The sequence below is a fragment of the Oculina patagonica genome, chromosome 11, assembly GCF_052425735.1.
Source record: "Oculina patagonica isolate OP01 chromosome 11, crgOcupat, whole genome shotgun sequence".
NCBI classification, from domain to species: domain Eukaryota; kingdom Metazoa; phylum Cnidaria; class Anthozoa; order Scleractinia; family Oculinidae; genus Oculina; species Oculina patagonica.
Genome location: NC_135768.1, coordinates 6,517,606 through 6,537,916, shown reverse-complemented (window position 1 = coordinate 6,537,916; position 20,311 = coordinate 6,517,606). Strand labels below are relative to the sequence as shown.

General features: G+C 38.6%; 1 protein-coding gene across 1 annotated transcript in view; it reads right to left on the bottom strand.

The window, feature by feature from the left end:
- Nucleotides 1-20,311, bottom strand: part of LOC144630982 (TNF receptor-associated factor 5-like) — a 25,370-nt gene that overhangs the window by 4,162 nt on the left and 897 nt on the right. The window lies entirely within an intron of this gene.

Genomic DNA, 20,311 nt, shown 5'->3' with positions numbered 1-20,311 from the left:
CTGAAAAGTGTTTTTTTAGTGTGATTATGACAAACCGTGCTGATATCGGACTGAAAACGCTGTTTTATACAAACTCCTGCACTTTGCTGAAAATGGCTGAAAAGTGTTTTTTTAGTGTGATTATGACAAACCGTGCTGATATCGGACTGAAAACGCTGTTTTGTACAAACTCCTGCACTTTGCTGAAAATGGGTATAAAGTGGTTTATCTAGTGTGAATATGATAATCCGTGCTCATATCGGACTGAAAACGGTGTTCTGTACAAACTCCTGCACTTTGCTGAAATTGGGTAAAAAGTGGTTTATCTGGTGTGATTATGACAAACCGTGCTGATATCGGACTGAAAACGCTGTTTTGTACAAACTCCTGCACTTTGCTGAAAATGGCTAAAAAGTGTTTTTTTTAGTGTGATTATGACAAACCGTGCTGATATCGGACTTAAAATGCGGTTTTGTTCAAACTCCTGCATTTTGCTGAAAATGGCTAAAAAGTTGTTTCTCTAGTCTGATTATGACAAACCGTGCTGATATCGGAATGAAAACGCTGTTTTGTACAAACTCCTGCACTTTGCTGAAAATGGGTAAAAAGTGGTTTATCTAGTGTGAATATGACAAACCGTGCTGATATCGGACTGAAAACGCTGTTTTGTACAAACTCCTTCACTTCGCTGAAAATGGCTAAAAAGTGTTTTTTAGTGTGATTATGACAAACCGTGCTGATATCGGACTGAAAACGCTGTTTTGTACAAACTCCTGCACTTTGCTGAAAATGGGTAAAAAGTGGTTTATCTAGTGTGAATATGACATACCGTGCTGATATCGGACTGAAAACGCTGTTTTGTACAAACTCCTGCACTTTGCTGAAAATGGCTAAAAAGTGTTTTTTGTAGTGTGATTATGACAAACCGTGCTGATATCGGACTGAAAATGCGGTTTTGTTCAAACTCCTGCACCATTCTGTTTTGTACAAACTCCTGCACTTTGCTGAAAATGTATAAAAAGTGGTTTCTCTAGTCTGAATATGACAAAAACGGTGCTGATATCGGACTGAAAACGCTGTTCTGTACAAACTCCTGTAAGTGCTGAAAATGGCTAAAAAGTGGTTGCCTACATAGGAATTGACAAAACTTTCTAATCTCTGGTTGAACACGCTGTTTTGTACAAACTCCTGCACTTTGCTGAAAATGGCTAAAAAGTGTTTTTTAGTGTGATTATGACAAACCGTGCTGATATCGGACTGAAAACGCTGTTTTGTACAAACTCCTGCGCTTTGCTGAAAATGGCTAAAAAGTGTTTTTTTAGTGTGATTATGACAAACCGTGCTGATATCGGACTGAAAACGCTGTTTTGTACAAACTCCTGCACTTTGCTGAAAATGGCTGAAAAGTGTTTTTTTAGTGTGATTATGACAAACCGTGCTGATATCGGACTGAAAACGATGTTTTGTACAAACTCCTGCACTTTGCTGAAAATGGGTATAAAGTGGTTTATCTAGTGTGAATATGACAAACCGTGCTCATATCGGACTGAAAACGCTGTTCTGTACAAACTCCTGCACTTTGCTGAAAATGGGTAAAAAGTGGTTTATCTAGTGTGATTATGACAAACCGTGCTGATATCGGACTGAAAACGCTGTTTTGTACAAACTCCTGCACTTTGCTGAAAATGGCTTAAAAGTTTTTTTTAGTGTGATTATGACAAACCGTGCTGATATCGGACTGAAAACGCTGTTTTGTACAAACTCCTGCACTTTGCTGAAAATGGCTAAAAAGTGTTTTTTTAGTGTGATTATGACAAACCGTGCTGATATCGGACTGAAAACGCTGTTTTGTACAAACTCCTGCACTTTGCTGAAAATGGCTGAAAAGTGTTTTTTTAGTGTGATTATGACAAACCGTGCTGATATCGGACTGAAAACGCTGTTTTGTACAAACTCCTGCACTTTGCTGAAAATGGGTATAAAGTGGTTTATCTAGTGTGAATATGACAAACCGTGCTCATATCGGACTGAAAACGCTGTTCTGTACAAACTCCTGCACTTTGCTGAAATTGGGTAAAAAGTGGGTTATCTAGTGTGAATATGACAAACCGTGCTGATATCGGACTGAAAACGCTGTTCTGTACAAACTCCTGCACTTTGCTGAAAATGGGTAAAAAGTGGTTTATCTAGTGTGATTATGACAAACCGTGCTGATATCGGACAGAAAACGCTGTTTTGTACAAACTCCTGCACTTTGCTGAAAATGGGTAAAAAGTGGTTTATCTAGTGTGAATATGACAAACCGTGCTGATATCGGACTGAAAACGCTGTTCTGTACAAACTGCTGCACTTTGCTGAAAATGGCTAAAAAGTGGTTTCTTTAGTCTGATTATGACAAAAACGGTGCTGATATCGGACTGAAAACGCTGTTCTGTACAAACTCCGGCACTTTGCTGAAAATGGCTAAAAAGTGTTTTTTAGTGTGATTATGACAAACCGTGCTGATATCGGACTGAAAACGCTGTTTTGTACAAACTCCTGCGCTTTGCTGAAAATGGCTAAAAAGTGTTTTTTTAGTGTGATTATGACAAACCGTGCTGATATCGGACTGAAAACGCTGTTTTGTACAAACTCCTGCACTTTGCTGAAAATGGCTGAAAAGTATTTTTTTAGTGTGATTATGACAAACCGTGCTGATATCGGACTGAAAACGATGTTTTGTACAAACTCCTGCACTTTGCTGAAAATGGGTATAAAGTGGTTTATCTAGTGTGAATATGACAAACCGTGCTCATATCGGACTGAAAACGCTGTTCTGTACAAACTCCTGCACTTTGCTGAAAATGGGTAAAAAGTGGTTTATCTAGTGTGATTATGACAAACCGTGCTGATATCGGACTGAAAACGCTGTTTTGTACAAACTCCTGCACTTTGCTGAAAATGGCTTAAAAGTTTTTTTTTAGTGTGATTATGACAAACCGTGCTGATATCGGACTGAAAACGCTGTTTTGTACAAACTCCTGCACTTTGCTGAAAATGGCTAAAAAGTGTTTTTTTAGTGTGATTATGACAAACCGTGCTGATATCGGACTGAAAACGCTGTTTTGTACAAACTCCTGCACTTTGCTGAAAATGGCTGAAAAGTGTTTTTTTAGTGTGATTATGACAAACCGTGCTGATATCGGACTGAAAACGCTGTTTTGTACAAACTCCTGCACTTTGCTGAAAATGGGTATAAAGTGGTTTATCTAGTGTGAATATGACAAACCGTGCTCATATCGGACTGAAAACGCTGTTCTGTACAAACTGCTGCACTTTGCTGAAAATGGCTAAAAAGTGGTTTCTTTAGTCTGATTATGACAAAAACGGTGCTGATATCGGACTGAAAACGCTGTTCTGTACAAACTCCGGCACTTTGCTGAAAATGGCTAAAAAGTGTTTTTTAGTGTGATTATGACAAACCGTGCTGATATCGGACTGAAAACGCTGTTTTGTACAAACTCCTGCGCTTTGCTGAAAATGGCTAAAAAGTGTTTTTTTAGTGTGATTATGACAAACCGTGCTGATATCGGACTGAAAACGCTGTTTTGTACAAACTCCTGCACTTTGCTGAAAATGGCTGAAAAGTGTTTTTTTAGTGTGATTATGACAAACCGTGCTGATATCGGACTGAAAACGATGTTTTGTACAAACTCCTGCACTTTGCTGAAAATGGGTATAAAGTGGTTTATCTAGTGTGAATATGACAAACCGTGCTCATATCGGACTGAAAACGCTGTTCTGTACAAACTCCTGCACTTTGCTGAAAATGGGTAAAAAGTGGTTTATCTAGTGTGATTATGACAAACCGTGCTGATATCGGACTGAAAACGCTGTTTTGTACAAACTCCTGCACTTTGCTGAAAATGGCTTAAAAGTTTTTTTTTAGTGTGATTATGACAAACCGTGCTGATATCGGACTGAAAACGCTGTTTTGTACAAACTCCTGCACTTTGCTGAAAATGGCTAAAAAGTGTTTTTTTAGTGTGATTATGACAAACCGTGCTGATATCGGACTGAAAACGCTGTTTTGTACAAACTCCTGCACTTTGCTGAAAATGGCTGAAAAGTGTTTTTTTAGTGTGATTATGACAAACCGTGCTGATATCGGACTGAAAACGCTGTTTTGTACAAACTCCTGCACTTTGCTGAAAATGGGTATAAAGTGGTTTATCTAGTGTGAATATGACAAACCGTGCTCATATCGGACTGAAAACGCTGTTCTGTACAAACTCCTGCACTTTGCTGAAATTGGGTAAAAAGTGGGTTATCTAGTGTGAATATGACAAACCGTGCTGATATCGGACTGAAAACGCTGTTCTGTACAAACTCCTGCACTTTGCTGAAAATGGGTAAAAAGTGGTTTATCTAGTGTGATTATGACAAACCGTGCTGATATCGGACAGAAAACGCTGTTTTGTACAAACTCCTGCACTTTGCTGAAAATGGGTAAAAAGTGGTTTATCTAGTGTGAATATGACAAACCGTGCTGATATCGGACTGAAAACGCTGTTCTGTACAAACTGCTGCACTTTGCTGAAAATGGCTAAAAAGTGGTTTCTTTAGTCTGATTATGACAAAAACGGTGCTGATATCGGACTGAAAACGCTGTTCTGTACAAACTCCGGCACTTTGCTGAAAATGGCTAAAAAGTGGTTTCTCTTGTCTGATTATGACAAACCGTGGTGATATCGGACTAAAAACGCTGTTCTGTACAAACTTTTGTAATTTGCTGAAAATGGCTAAAAAGTGGTTGCCTACATAGGAATTGACAAAAATTACTAATCTCTGGTTGAACACGCTGTTTTGTACAAACTCCTGCACTTTGCTGAAAATGGCTAAAAATTGTTTTTTAGTGTGATTATGACAAACCGTGCTGATATCGGACAGAAAACGCTGTTTTGTACAAACTCCTGCACTTTGCTGAAAATGGCTAAAAAGTGGTTTATCTAGTGTGAATATGACAAACCGTGCTGATATCGGACTGAAAACGCTGTTCTGTACAAACTGCTGCACTTTGCTGAAAATGGGTAAAAAGTGGTTTATCTAGTGTGATTATGACAAACCGTGCTGATATCGGACAGAAAACGCTGTTTTGTACAAACTCCTGCACTTTGCTGAAAATGGGTAAAAAGTGGTTTATCTAGTGTGAATATGACAAACCGTGCTGATATCGGACTGAAAACGCTGTTCTGTACAAACTGCTGCACTTTGCTGAAAATGGCTAAAAAGTGGTTTCTCTAGTCTGATTATGACAAAAACGGTGCTGATCTCTGGTTGAAAACGCTGTTTTGTACAAACTCCTGCACTTTGCTGAAAATGGCTAAAAAGTGGTTTTTCTAGTGTGATTATGACAAACCGTTCTATTTTCGGAATGAAAAGACTGTTTTCTACAAACTTGTTCACCTTGCTGAAAATGGCTAAAAAGTGGTTTCTCTAGTCTGATTATGACAAAAACGGTGCTGATATCGGACTGAAAACGCTGTTCTGTACATACTCCGGCACTTTGCTGAAAATGGCTGAAAAGTGTTTTTTTAGTGTGATTATGACAAACCGTGCTGATATCGGACTGAAAACGCTGTTTTATACAAACTCCTGCACTTTGCTGAAAATGGCTGAAAAGTGTTTTTTTAGTGTGATTATGACAAACCGTGCTGATATCGGACTGAAAACGCTGTTTTGTACAAACTCCTGCACTTTGCTGAAAATGGGTATAAAGTGGTTTATCTAGTGTGAATATGACAATCCGTGCTCATATCGGACTGAAAACGGTGTTCTGTACAAACTCCTGCACTTTGCTGAAATTAGGTAAAAAGTGGTTTATCTGGTGTGATTATGACAAACCGTGCTGATATCGGACTGAAAACGCTGTTTTGTACAAACTCCTGCACTTTGCTGAAAATGGGTATAAAGTGGTTTATCTAGTGTGAATATGATAATCCGTGCTCATATCGGACTGAAAACGGTGTTCTGTACAAACTCCTGCACTTTGCTGAAATTGGGTAAAAAGTGGTTTATCTGGTGTGATTATGACAAACCGTGCTGATATCGGACTGAAAACGCTGTTTTGTACAAACTCCTGCACTTTGCTGAAAATGGCTAAAAAGTGTTTTTTTTAGTGTGATTATGACAAACCGTGCTGATATCGGACTTAAAATGCGGTTTTGTTCAAACTCCTGCATTTTGCTGAAAATGGCTAAAAAGTTGTTTCTCTAGTCTGATTATGACAAACCGTGCTGATATCGGAATGAAAACGCTGTTTTGTACAAACTCCTGCACTTTGCTGAAAATGGGTAAAAAGTGGTTTATCTAGTGTGAATATGACAAACCGTGCTGATATCGGACTGAAAACGCTGTTTTGTACAAACTCCTTCACTTCGCTGAAAATGGCTAAAAAGTGTTTTTTAGTGTGATTATGACAAACCGTGCTGATATCGGACTGAAAACGCTGTTTTGTACAAACTCCTGCACTTTGCTGAAAATGGGTAAAAAGTGGTTTATCTAGTGTGAATATGACATACCGTGCTGATATCGGACTGAAAACGCTGTTTTGTACAAACTCCTGCACTTTGCTGAAAATGGCTAAAAAGTGTTTTTTGTAGTGTGATTATGACAAACCGTGCTGCTATCGGACTGAAAATGCGGTTTTGTTCAAACTCCTGCACCATTCTGTTTTGTACAAACTCCTGCACTTTGCTGAAAATGGCTAAAAAGTGGTTTCTCTAGTCTGAATATGACAAAAACGGTGCTGATATCGGACTGAAAACGCTGTTCTGTACAAACTCCTGTAAGTGCTGAAAATGGCTAAAAAGTGGTTGCCTACATAGGAATTGACAAAACTTACTAATCTCTGGTTGAACACGCTGTTTTGTACAAACTCCTGCACTTTGCTGAAAATGGCTAAAAAGTGTTTTTTAGTGTGATTATGACAAACCGTGCTGATATCGGACTGAAAACGCTGTTTTGTACAAACTCCTGCGCTTTGCTGAAAATGGCTAAAAAGTGTTTTTTTAGTGTGATTATGACAAACCGTGCTGATATCGGACTGAAAACGCTGTTTTGTACAAACTCCTGCACTTTGCTGAAAATGGCTGAAAAGTGTTTTTTTAGTGTGATTATGACAAACCGTGCTGATATCGGACTGAAAACGATGTTTTGTACAAACTCCTGCACTTTGCTGAAAATGGGTATAAAGTGGTTTATCTAGTGTGAATATGACAAACCGTGCTCATATCGGACTGAAAACGCTATTCTGTACAAACTCCTGCACTTTGCTGAAAATGGGTAAAAAGTGGTTTATCTAGTGTGATTATGACAAACCGTGCTGATATCGGACTGAAAACGCTGTTTTGTACAAACTCCTGCACTTTGCTGAAAATGGCTTAAAAGTTTTTTTTAGTGTGATTATGACAAACCGTGCTGATATCGGACTGAAAACGCTGTTTTGTACAAACTCCTGCACTTTGCTGAAAATGGCTAAAAAGTGTTTTTTTAGTGTGATTATGACAAACCGTGCTGATATCGGACTGAAAACGCTGTTTTGTACAAACTCCTGCACTTTGCTGAAAATGGCTGAAAAGTGTTTTTTTTAGTGTGATTATGACAAACCGTGCTGATATCGGACTGAAAACGCTGTTTTGTACAAACTCCTGCACTTTGCTGAAAATGGGTATAAAGTGGTTTATCTAGTGTGAATATGACAAACCGTGCTCATATCGGACTGAAAACGCTGTTCTGTACAAACTCCTGCACTTTGCTGAAATTGGGTAAAAAGTGGGTTATCTAGTGTGAATATGACAAACCGTGCTGATATCGGACTGAAAACGCTGTTCTGTACAAACTCCTGCAGTTTGCTGAATATGGGTAAAAAGTGGTTTATCTAGTGTGATTATGACAAACCGTGCTGATATCGGACAGAAAACGCTGTTTTGTACAAACTCCTGCACTTTGCTGAAAATGGGTAAAAAGTGGTTTATCTAGTGTGAATATGACAAACCGTGCTGATATCGGACTGAAAACGCTGTTCTGTACAAACTGCTGCACTTTGCTGAAAATGGCTAAAAAGTGGTTTCTTTAGTCTGATTATGACAAAAACGGTGCTGATATCGGACTGAAAACGCTGTTCTGTACAAACTCCGGCACTTTGCTGAAAATGGCTAAAAAGTGGTTTCTCTTGTCTGATTATGACAAACCGTGGTGATATCGGACTAAAAACGCTGTTCTGTACAAACTTTTGTAATTTGCTGAAAATGGCTAAAAAGTGGTTGCCTACATAGGAATTGACAAAAATTACTAATCTCTGGTTAAACACGCTGTTTTGTACAAACTCCTGCACTTTGCTGAAAATGGCTAAAAATTGTTTTTTAGTGTGATTATGACAAACCGTGCTGATATCGGACAGAAAACGCTGTTTTGTACAAACTCCTGCACTTTGCTGAAAATGGCTAAAAAGTGGTTTATCTAGTGTGAATATGACAAACCGTGCTGATATCGGACTGAAAACGCTGTTCTGTACAAACTGCTGCACTTTGCTGAAAATGGGTAAAAAGTGGTTTATCTAGTGTGATTATGACAAACCGTGCTGATATCGGACAGAAAACGCTGTTTTGTACAAACTCCTGCACTTTGCTGAAAATGGGTAAAAAGTGGTTTATCTAGTGTGAATATGACAAACCGTGCTGATATCGGACTGAAAACGCTGTTCTGTACAAACTGCTGCACTTTGCTGAAAATGGCTAAAAAGTGGTTTCTCTAGTCTGATTATGACAAAAACGGTGCTGATCTCTGGTTGAAAACGCTGTTTTGTACAAACTCCTGCACTTTGCTGAAAATGGCTAAAAAGTGGTTTTTCTAGTGTGATTATGACAAACCGTTCTATTTTCGGAATGAAAAGACTGTTTTCTACAAACTTGTTAACCTTGCTGAAAATGGCTAAAAAGTGGTTTCTCTAGTCTGATTATGACAAAAACGGTGCTGATATCGGACTGAAAACGCTGTTCTGTACATACTCCGGCACTTTGCTGAAAATGGCTGAAAAGTGTTTTTTTAGTGTGATTATGACAAACCGTGCTGATATCGGACTGAAAACGCTGTTTTATACAAACTCCTGCACTTTGCTGAAAATGGCTGAAAAGTGTTTTTTTAGTGTGATTATGACAAACCGTGCTGATATCGGACTGAAAACGCTGTTTTGTACAAACTCCTGCACTTTGCTGAAAATGGGTATAAAGTGGTTTATCTAGTGTGAATATGACAATCCGTGCTCATATCGGACTGAAAACGGTGTTCTGTACAAACTCCTGCACTTTGCTGAAATTAGGTAAAAAGTGGTTTATCTGGTGTGATTATGACAAACCGTGCTGATATCGGACTGAAAACGCTGTTTTGTACAAACTCCTGCACTTTGCTGAAAATGGCTAAAAAGTGTTTTTTTTAGTGTGATTATGACAAACCGTGCTGATATCGGACTAAAAATGCGGTTTTGTTCAAACTCCTGCATTTTGCTGAAAATGGCTAAAAAGTTGTTTCTCTAGTCTGATTATGACAAACCGTGCTGATATCGGACTGAAAACGCTGTTTTGTACAAATTCCTGCACTTTGCTGAAAATGGGTAAAAAGTGGTTTATCTAGTGTGAATATGACAAACCGTGCTGATATCGGACTGAAAACGGTGTTTTGTACAAACTCCTGCACTTCGCTGAAAATGGCTAAAAAGTGTTTTTTTAGTGTGATTATGACAAACCGTGCTGATATCGGACTGAAAATGCGGTTTTCTTCAAACTCCTGCACCATTCTGTTTGGTACAAACTCCTGCACTATGCTGAAAATGGCTAAAAAGTGGTTTCTCTAGTCTGATTATGAGAAAAACGGTGCTGATATCGGACTGAAAACGCTGTTCTGTACAAACTCCGGCACTTTGCTGAAAATGGCTAAAAAGTGGTTTCTCTTGTCTGATTATGTCAAACCGTGGTGATATCGGACTGAAAACGCTGTTCTGTACAAACTCCTGTACTTTGCTGAAAATGGCTAAAAAGTGGTTGCCTACATAGGAATTGACAAAAACTGTGCTGATATCGGACTGAAAACGCTGTTTTGTACAAACTCCTGCACTTTGCTGAAAATGGCTAAAAAGTGGTTTTTCTAGTGTGATTATGACAAAAACCGTGCTGATATCGGACTGAAAATGCTGTTATGTACAAACTCCTGCATTTTGCTTAAAATGGCTAAAAAGTTGTTGTCTACATAGGAATTGAAAAAACTTACTAATCTCTGGTTGAACACGCTGTTTTGTACAAACTCCTGCACTTTGCTGAAAATGGCTAAAAAGTGTTTTTTTGTGTGATTATGACAAACCGTGCTGATATCGGACTGAAAACGCTGTTTTGTACAAACTCCTGCGCTTTGCTGAAAATGGCTAAAAAGTGGTTTTTGTAGTGTGATTATGACAAAAACTGTGCTGATATCGGACTGAAAACGCTGTTTTGTACAAACTCCTGCACTTTGCTGAAAATGGCTAAAAAGTGGTTTTTCTAGTGTGATTATGACAAAAACCGTGCTGATATCGCACTGACAACGCTGTTGTGTACAAACTCCTGCATTTTGCTTAAAATGGCTAAAAAGTTGTTGCCTACATAGGAATTGACAAAACTTACTAATCTCTGGTTGAACAAGCTGTTTTGTACAAACTCCTGCACTTTGCTGAAAATGGCTCAAAAGTGTTTTTTTAGTGTGATTATGACAAACCGTGCTGATATCGGACTGAAAACGCTGTTTTGTACAAACTCATGCACTTTGCTGAAAATGGGTAAAAAGTGGTTTATCTAGTGTGAATATGACAAACCGTGCTGATATCGGACTGAAAACGCTGTTTTGTACAAACTCCTGCACTTTGCTGAAAATGGCTAAAAAGTGTTTTTTTTTTAGTGTGATTATGACAAACCGTGCTGATATCGGACTGAGAATGCGGTTTTCTTCAAACTCCTGCACCATTCTGTTTTGTACAAACTCCTGCACTTTGCTGAAAATGGCTAAAAAGTGGTTTCTCTAGTCTGATTATGACAAAAACGGTGCTGATATCGGACTGAAAACGCTGTTTTGTACAAACTCCGGCACTTTGCTGAAAATGGCTTAAAAGTGGTTTCTCTTGTCTGATTATGACAAACCGTGGTGATATCGGACTGAAAACGCTGTCCTGTACAAACTCCTGTACTTTGCTGAAAATGGCTAAAAAGTGGTTGCCTACATAGGAATTGACAAAAACTGTGCTGATATCGGACTGAAAACGCTGTTTTGTACAAACTCCTGCACTTTGCTGAAAATGGCTAAAAAGTGGTTTTTCTAGTGTGATTATGACAAAAACCGTGCTGATATCGGACTGAAAATGCTGTTATGTACAAACTCCTGCATTTTGCTTAAAATGGCTAAAAAGTTGTTGTCTACATAGGAATTGACAAAACTTACTAATCTCTGGTTGAACACGCTGTTTTGTACAAACTCCTGCACTTTGCTGAAAATGGCTAAAAAGTGTTTTTTAGTGTGATTATGACAAACCGTGCTGATATCGGACTGAAAACGCTGTTTTGTACAAACTCCTGCGCTTTGCTGAAAATGGCTAAAAAGTGGTTTTTGTAGTGTGATTATGACAAAAACTGTGCTGATATCGGACTGAAAACGCTGTTTTGTACAAACTCCTGCACTTTGCTGAAAATGGCTAAAAAGTGGTTTTTCTAGTGTGATTATGACAAACACCGTGCTGATATCGGACTGAAAACGCTGTTCTGTACAAACTCCTGCATTTTGCTTAAAATGGCTAAAAAGTTGTTGCCTACATAGGAATTGACAAAACTTACTAATCTCTGGTTGAACACGCTGTTTTGTACAAACTCCTGCACTTTGCTGAAAATGGCTCAAAAGTGTTTTTTTAGTGTGATTATGACAAACCGTGCTGATATCGGACTGAAAACGCTGTTTTGTACAAACTCATGCACTTTGCTGAAAATGGGAAAAAGTGGTTTATCTAGTGTGAATATGACAAACCGTGCTGATATCGGACTGAAAACGCTGTTTTGTACAAACTCCTGCACTTTGCTGAAAATGGCTAAAAAGTGTTTTTTTTTAGTGTGATTATGACAAACCGTGCTGATATCGGACTGAGAATGCGGTTTTCTTCAAACTCCTGCACCATTCTGTTTTGTACAAACTCCTGCACTTTGCTGAAAATGGCTAAAAAGCGGTTTCTCTAGTCTGATTATGACAAAAACGGTGCTGATATCGGACTGAAAACGCTGTTTTGTACAAACTCCGGCACTTTGCTGAAAATGGCTAAAAAGTTGTTTCTCTAGTGTGATTATGACAAACCGTGCTGATATCGGACTGAAAACGCTGTTCTGTACAAACTCCTGCACTTTGCTGAAAATGGCTAAAAAGTTTTTTTAGTGTGACTATGACAAACCGTGCTGATATCGGACTGAAAACGCTGTTTTGTACAAACTCCTGCACTTTGCTGAAAATGGCTAAAAAGTTTTTTTAGTGTGATTATGACAAACCGTGCTGATATCGGACTGAAAACGCTGTTTTGTACAAACTCCTGCACTTTGCTGAAAATGGGTAAAAAGTGGTTTATCTAGTGTGAATATGACAAACCGTGCTGATATCGGACTGAAAACGCTGTTTTGTACAAACTCCTGCACTTTGCTGAAAATGGCTAAAAAGTGTTTTTTTAGTGTGATTATGACAAACCGTGCTGATATTGGACTGAAAACGGTGTTCTGTACAAACTCCTGCACTTTGCTGAAATTGGGTAAAAAGTGGTTTATCTGGTGTGATTATGACAAACCGTGCTGATATCGGACTGAAAACGCTGTTTTGTACAAACTCCGGCACTTTGCTGAAAATGGCTCAAAAGTGTTTTTTTTAGTGTGATTATGACAAACCGTGCTGATATCGGACTGAAAACGCTGTTTTGTACAAACTCATGCACTTTGCTGAAAATGGGTAAAAAGTGGTTTATCTAGTGTGAATATGACAAACCGTGCTGATATCGGACTGAAAACGCTGTTTTGTACAAACTCCTGCACTTTGCTGAAAATGGCTAAAAAGTGTTTTTTTTTAGTGTGAATATGACGAACCGTGCTGATATCGGACTGAGAATGCGGTTTTCTTCAAACTCCTGCACCATTCTGTTTTGTACAAACTCCTGCACTTTGCTGAAAATGGCTAAAAAGTGGTTTCTCTAGTCTGATTATGACAAAAACGGTGCTGATATCGGACTGAAAACGCTGTTTTGTACAAACTCCGGCACTTTGCTGAAAATGGCTAAAAAGTGGTTTCTCTTGTCTGATTATGACAAACCGTGGTGATATCGGACTGAAAACGCTGTTCTGTACAAACTCCTGTACTTTGCTGAAAATGGCTAAAAAGTGGTTGCCTACATAGGAATTGACAAAAACTGTGCTGATATCGGACTGAAAACGCTGCTTTGTACAAACTCCTGCACTTTGCTGAAAATGGCTAAAAAGTGGTTTTTCTAGTGTGATTATGACAAAAACCGTGCTGATATCGGACTGAAAATGCTGTTATGTACAAACTCCTGCATTTTGCTTAAAATGGCTAAAAAGTTGTTGTCTACATAGGAATTGAAAAAACTTACTAATCTCTGGTTGAACACGCTGTTTTGTACAAACTCCTGAACTTTGCTGAAAATGGCTAAAAAGTGTTTTTTAGTGTGATTATGACAAACCGTGCTGATATCGGACTGAAAACGCTGTTTTGTACAAACTCCTGCGCTTTGCTGAAAATGGCTAAAAAGTGGTTTTTGTAGTGTGATTATGACAAAAACTGTGCTGATATCGGACTGAAAACGCTGTTTTGTACAAACTCCTGCACTTTGCTGAAAATGGCTAAAAAGTGGTTTTTCTAGTGTGATTATGACAAAGACCGTGCTGATATCGGACTGAAAACGCTTTTCTGTACAAACTCCTGCATTTTGCTTAAAATGGCTAAAAAGTTGTTGCCTACATAGGAATTGACAAAACTTACTAATCTCTGGTTGAACACGCTGTTTTGTACAAACTCCTGCACTTTGCTAAAAATGGCTAAAAAGTGTTTTTTTAGTGTGATTATGACAAACCGTGCTGATATCGGACTGAAAACGCTGTTTTGTACAAACTCATGCACTTTGCTGAAAATGGGTAAAAAGTGGTTTATCTAGTGTGAATATGACAAACCGTGCTGATATCGGACTGAAAACGCTGTTTTGTACAAACTCCTGCACTTTGCTGAAAATGGCTAAAAAGTGTTTTTTTTTTAGTGTGATTATGACAAACCGTGCTGCTATCGGACTGAAAATGCGGTTTTGTTCAAACTCCTGCACCATTCTGTTTTGTACAAACTGCTGCACTTTGCTGAAAATGGCTAAAAAGTGGTTTCTCTAGTCTGATTATGACAAAAACGGTGCTGATATCGGACTGAAAACGCTGTTCTGTACATACTCCGGCACTTTGCTGAAAATGGCTGAAAAGTGTTTTTTTAGTGCGATTATGACAAACCGTGCTGATATCGGACTGAAAACGCTGTTTTGTACAAACTCCTGCACTTTGCTGAAAATGGCTAAAAAGTGTTTTTTTAGTGTGATTATGACAAACCGTGCTGATATTGGACTGAAAACGGTGTTCTGTACAAACTCCTGCACTTTGCTGAAATTGGGTAAAAAGTGGTTTATCTGGTGTGATTATGACAAACCGTGCTGATATCGGACTGAAAACGCTGTTTTGTACAAACTCCGGCACTTTGCTGAAAATGGCTGAAAAGTGTTTTTTTAGTGTGATTATGACAAACCGTGCTGATATCGGACTGAAAACGCTGTTTTGTACAAACTCCTGCACTTTGCTGAAAATGGCTAAAAAGTGTTTTTTTAGTGTGATTATGACAAACCGTGCTGATATTGGACTGAAAACGGTGTTCTGTACAAACTCCTGCACTTTGCTGAAATTGGGTAAAAAGTGGTTTATCTGGTGTGATTATGACAAACCGTGCTGATATCGGACTGAAAACGCTGTTTTGTACAAACTCCGGCACTTTGCTGAAAATGGCTCAAAAGTGTTTTTTTTAGTGTGATTATGACAAACCGTGCTGATATCGGACTGAAAACGCTGTTTTGTACAAACTCATGCACTTTGCTGAAAATGGGTAAAAAGTGGTTTATCTAGTGTGAATATGACAAACCGTGCTGATATCGGACTGAAAACGCTGTTTTGTACAAACTCCTGCACTTTGCTGAAAATGGCTAAAAAGTGTTTTTTTTTTAGTGTGAATATGACAAACCGTGCTGATATCGGACTGAGAATGCGGTTTTCTTCAAACTCCTGCACCATTCTGTTTTGTACAAACTCCTGCACTTTGCTGAAAATGGCTAAAAAGTGGTTTCTCTAGTCTGATTATGACAAAAACGGTGCTGATATCGGACTGAAAACGCTGTTTTGTACAAACTCCGGCACTTTGCTGAAAATGGCTAAAAAGTGGTTTCTCTTGTCTGATTATGACAAACCGTGGTGATATCGGACTGAAAACGCTGTTCTGTACAAACTCCTGTACTTTGCTGAAAATGGCTAAAAAGTGGTTGCCTACATAGGAATTGACAAAAACTGTGCTGATATCGGACTGAAAACGCTGCTTTGTACAAACTCCTGCACTTTGCTGAAAATCGCTAAAAAGTGGTTTTTCTAGTGTGATTATGACAAAAACCGTGCTGATATCGGACTGAAAATGCTGTTATGTACAAACTCCTGCATTTTGCTTAAAATGGCTAAAAAGTTGTTGTCTACATAGGAATTGAAAAAACTTACTAATCTCTGGTTGAACACGCTGTTTTGTACAAACTCCTGAACTTTGCTGAAAATGGCTAAAAAGTGTTTTTTAGTGTGATTATGACAAACCGTGCTGATATCGGACTGAAAACGCTGTTTTGTACAAACTCCTGCGCTTTGCTGAAAATGGCTAAAAAGTGGTTTTTGTAGTGTGATTATGACAAAAACTGTGCTGATATCGGACTGAAAACGCTGTTTTGTACAAACTCCTGCACTTTGCTGAAAATGGCTAAAAAGTGGTTTTTCTAGTGTGATTATGACAAAGACCGTGCTGATATCGGACTGAAAACGCTTTTCTGTACAAACTCCTGCATTTTGCTTAAAATGGCTAAAAAGTTGTTGCCTACATAGGAATTGACAAAACTTACTAATCTCTGGTTGAACACGCTGTTTTGTACAAACTCCTGCACTTTGCTAAAAATGGCTAAAAAGTGTTTTTTTAGTGTGATTATGACAAACCGTGCTGATATCGGACTGAAAACGCTGTTTTGTACAAACTCATGCACTTTGCTGAAAATGGGTAAAAAGTGGTTTATCTAGTGTGAATATGACAAACCGTGCTGATATCGGACTGAAAACGCTGTTTTGTACAAACTCCTGCACTTTGCTGAAAATGGCTAAAAAGTGTTTTTTTTTTAGTGTGATTATGACAAACCGTGCTGCTATCGGACTGAAAATGCGGTTTTGTTCAAACTCCTGCACCATTCTGTTTTGTACAAACTGCTGCACTTTGCTGAAAATGGCTAAAAAGTGGTTTCTCTAGTCTGATTATGACAAAAACGGTGCTGATATCGGACTGAAAACGCTGTTCTGTACATACTCCGGCACTTTGCTGAAAATGGCTGAAAAGTGTTTTTTTAGTGCGATTATGACAAACCGTGCTGATATTGGACTGAAAACGGTGTTCTGTACAAACTCCTGCACTTTGCTGAAATTGGGTAAAAAGTGGTTTATCTGGTGTGATTATGACAAACCGTGCTGATATCGCACTGAAAACGCTGTTTTGTACAAACTCCGGCACTTTGCTGAAAATGGCTGAAAAGTGTTTTTTTAGTGTGATTATGACAAACCGTGCTGATATCGGACTGAAAACGCTGTTTTGTCCAAACTCCTGCACTTTGCTGAAAATGGCTGAAAAGTGTTTTTTTAGTGTGATTATGACAAACCGTGCTGATATCGGACTGAAAACGCTGTTTTGTACAAACTCCTGCACTTTGCTGAAAATGGCTAAAAAGTGGTTTTTCTAGTGTGATTATGACAAAGACCGTGCTGATATCGGACTGAAAACGCTTTTCTGTACAAACTCCTGCATTTTGCTTAAAATGGCTAAAAAGTTGTTGCCTACATAGGAATTGACAAAACTTACTAATCTCTGGTTGAACACGCTGTTTTGTACAAACTCCTGCACTTTGCTAAAAATGGCTAAAAAGTGTTTTTTTAGTGTGATTATGACAAACCGTGCTGATATCGGACTGAAAACGCTGTTTTGTACAAACTCATGCACTTTGCTGAAAATGGGTAAAAAGTGGTTTATCTAGTGTGAATATGACAAACCGTGCTGATATCGGACTGAAAACGCTGTTTTGTACAAACTCCTGCACTTTGCTGAAAATGGCTAAAAAGTGTTTTTTTTTTAGTGTGATTATGACAAACCGTGCTGCTATCGGACTGAAAATGCGGTTTTGTTCAAACTCCTGCACCATTCTGTTTTGTACAAACTGCTGCACTTTGCTGAAAATGGCTAAAAAGTGGTTTCTCTAGTCTGATTATGACAAAAACGGTGCTGATATCGGACTGAAAACGCTGTTCTGTACATACTCCGGCACTTTGCTGAAAATGGCTGAAAAGTGTTTTTTTAGTGCGATTATGACAAACCGTGCTGATATCGGACTGAAAACGCTGTTTTGTACAAACTCCTGCACTTTGCTGAAAATGGCTAAAAAGTGTTTTTTTAGTGTGATTATGACAAACCGTGCTGATATTGGACTGAAAACGGTGTTCTGTACAAACTCCTGCACTTTGCTGAAATTGGGTAAAAAGTGGTTTATCTGGTGTGATTATGACAAACCGTGCTGATATCGGACTGAAAACGCTGTTTTGTACAAACTCCGGCACTTTGCTGAAAATGGCTGAAAAGTGTTTTTTTAGTGTGATTATGACAAACCGTGCTGATATCGGACTGAAAACGCTGTTTTGTCCAAACTCCTGCACTTTGCTGAAAATGGCTGAAAAGTGTTTTTTTAGTGTGATTATGACAAACCGTGCTGATATCGGACTGAAAACGCTGTTTTGTACAAACTCCTGCACTTTGCTGAAAATGGGTATAAAGTGGTTTATCTAGTGTGAATATGACAATCCGTGCTCATATCGGACTGAAAACGGTGTTCTGTACAAACTCCTGCACTTTGCTGAAATTGGGTAAAAAGTGGTTTATCTGGTGTGATTATGACAAACCGTGCTGATATCGGACTGAAAACGCTGTTTTGTACAAACTCCTGCACTTTGCTGAAAATGGCTAAAAAGTGTTTTTTTAGTGTGATTATGACAAACCGTGCTGATATCGGACTGAAAATGCGGTTTTGTTCAAACTCCTGCATTTTGCTGAAAATGGGTAAAAAGTGGTTTATCTAGTGTGATTATGACAAACCGTGCTGATATCGGACTGAAAACGCTGTTTTGTACAAACTCCTGCACTTTGCTGAAAATGGCTAAAAAGTGTTTTTTTAGTGTGATTATGACAAACCGTGCTGATATCGGACTAAAAACGCTGTTTTGTACAAACTCCTGCACTTTGCTGAAAATGGCTGAAAAGTGTTTTTTTAGTGTGATTATGACAAACTGTGCTGATATCGGACTGAAAACGCTGTTTTGTACAAACTCCTGCACTTTGCTGAAAATGGGTATAAAGTGGTTTATCTAGTGTGAATATGACAAACCGTGCTCATATCGGACTGAAAACGCTGTTCTGTAGAAACTCCTGCACTTTGCTGAAATTGGGTAAAAAGTGGTTTATCTGGTGTGATTATGACAAACCGTGCTGATATCGAACTGAAAACGCTGTTCTGTACAAACTGCTGCACTTTGCTGAAAATGGGTAAAAAGTGGTTTATCTAGTGTGATTATGACAAACCGTGCTAATATCGGACTGAAAACGCTGTTTTGTACAAACTCCTGCACTTTGCTGAAAATGGCTAAAAAGTGTTTTTTTTTTAGTGTGATTATGACAAACCTTTCTCTAGTCTGATTATGACAAAAACGGTGCTCATATCGGACTGAAAACGCTGTTTTGTACAAACTCCTGCACTTTGCTGAAAATGGCTAAAAAGTTGTTTCTCTAGTCTGATTATGACAAACCGTGCTGATATCGGACTGAAAACGCTGTTCTGTACAAACTCCTGCACTTTGCTTAAAATGGCTAAAAAGTTTTTTTAGTGGGATTATGACAAACCGTGCTGATATCGGACTGAAAACGCTGTTTTGTACAAACTCCTGCACTTCGCTGAAAATGGCTAAAAAGTGTTTTTTTAGTGTGATTATGAGAAACCGTGCTGATATCGGACTGAAAACGCTGTTTTGTACAAACTCCTGCACTTTGCTGAAAATGGGTAAAAAGTGGTTTATCTAGTGTGAATATGACAAAACGTGCTGATATCGGACTGAAAACGCTGTTTTGTACAAACTCCTGCACTTTGCTGAAAATGGCTAAAAAGTGTTTTTTTTAGTGTGATTATGACAAACCGTGCTGCTATCGGACTGAAAATGCGGTTTTGTTCAAACTCCTGCACCATTCTGTTTTGTACAAACTGCTGCACTTTGCTGAAAATGCCTAAAAAGTGGTTTCTCTAGTCTGATTATGACAAAAACGGTGCTGATATCGGACTGAAAACGCTGTTCTGTACATACTCCGGCACTTTGCTGAAAATGGCTGAAAAGTGTTTTTTTAGTGTGATTATGACAAACCGTGCTGATATCGGACTGAAAACGCTGTTTTATACAAACTCCTGCACTTTGCTGAAAATGGCTGAAAAGTGTTTTTTTAGTGTGATTATGACAAACCGTGCTGATATCGGACTGAAAACGCTGTTTTGTACAAACTCCTGCACTTTGCTGAAAATGGGTATAAAGTGGTTTATCTAGTGTGAATATGACAATCCGTGCTCATATCGGACTGAAAACGGTGTTCTGTACAAACTCCTGCACTTTGCTGAAATTGGGTAAAAAGTGGTTTATCTGGTGTGATTATGACAAACCGTGCTAATATCGGACTGAAAACGCTGTTTTGTACAAACTCCTGTACTTTGCTGAAAATGGCTAAAAAGTGTTTTTTTTAGTGTGATTATGACAAACCGTGCTGATATCGGACTTAAAATGCGGTTTTGTTCAAACTCCTGCATTTTGCTGAAAATGGCTAAAAAGTTGTTTCTCTAGTC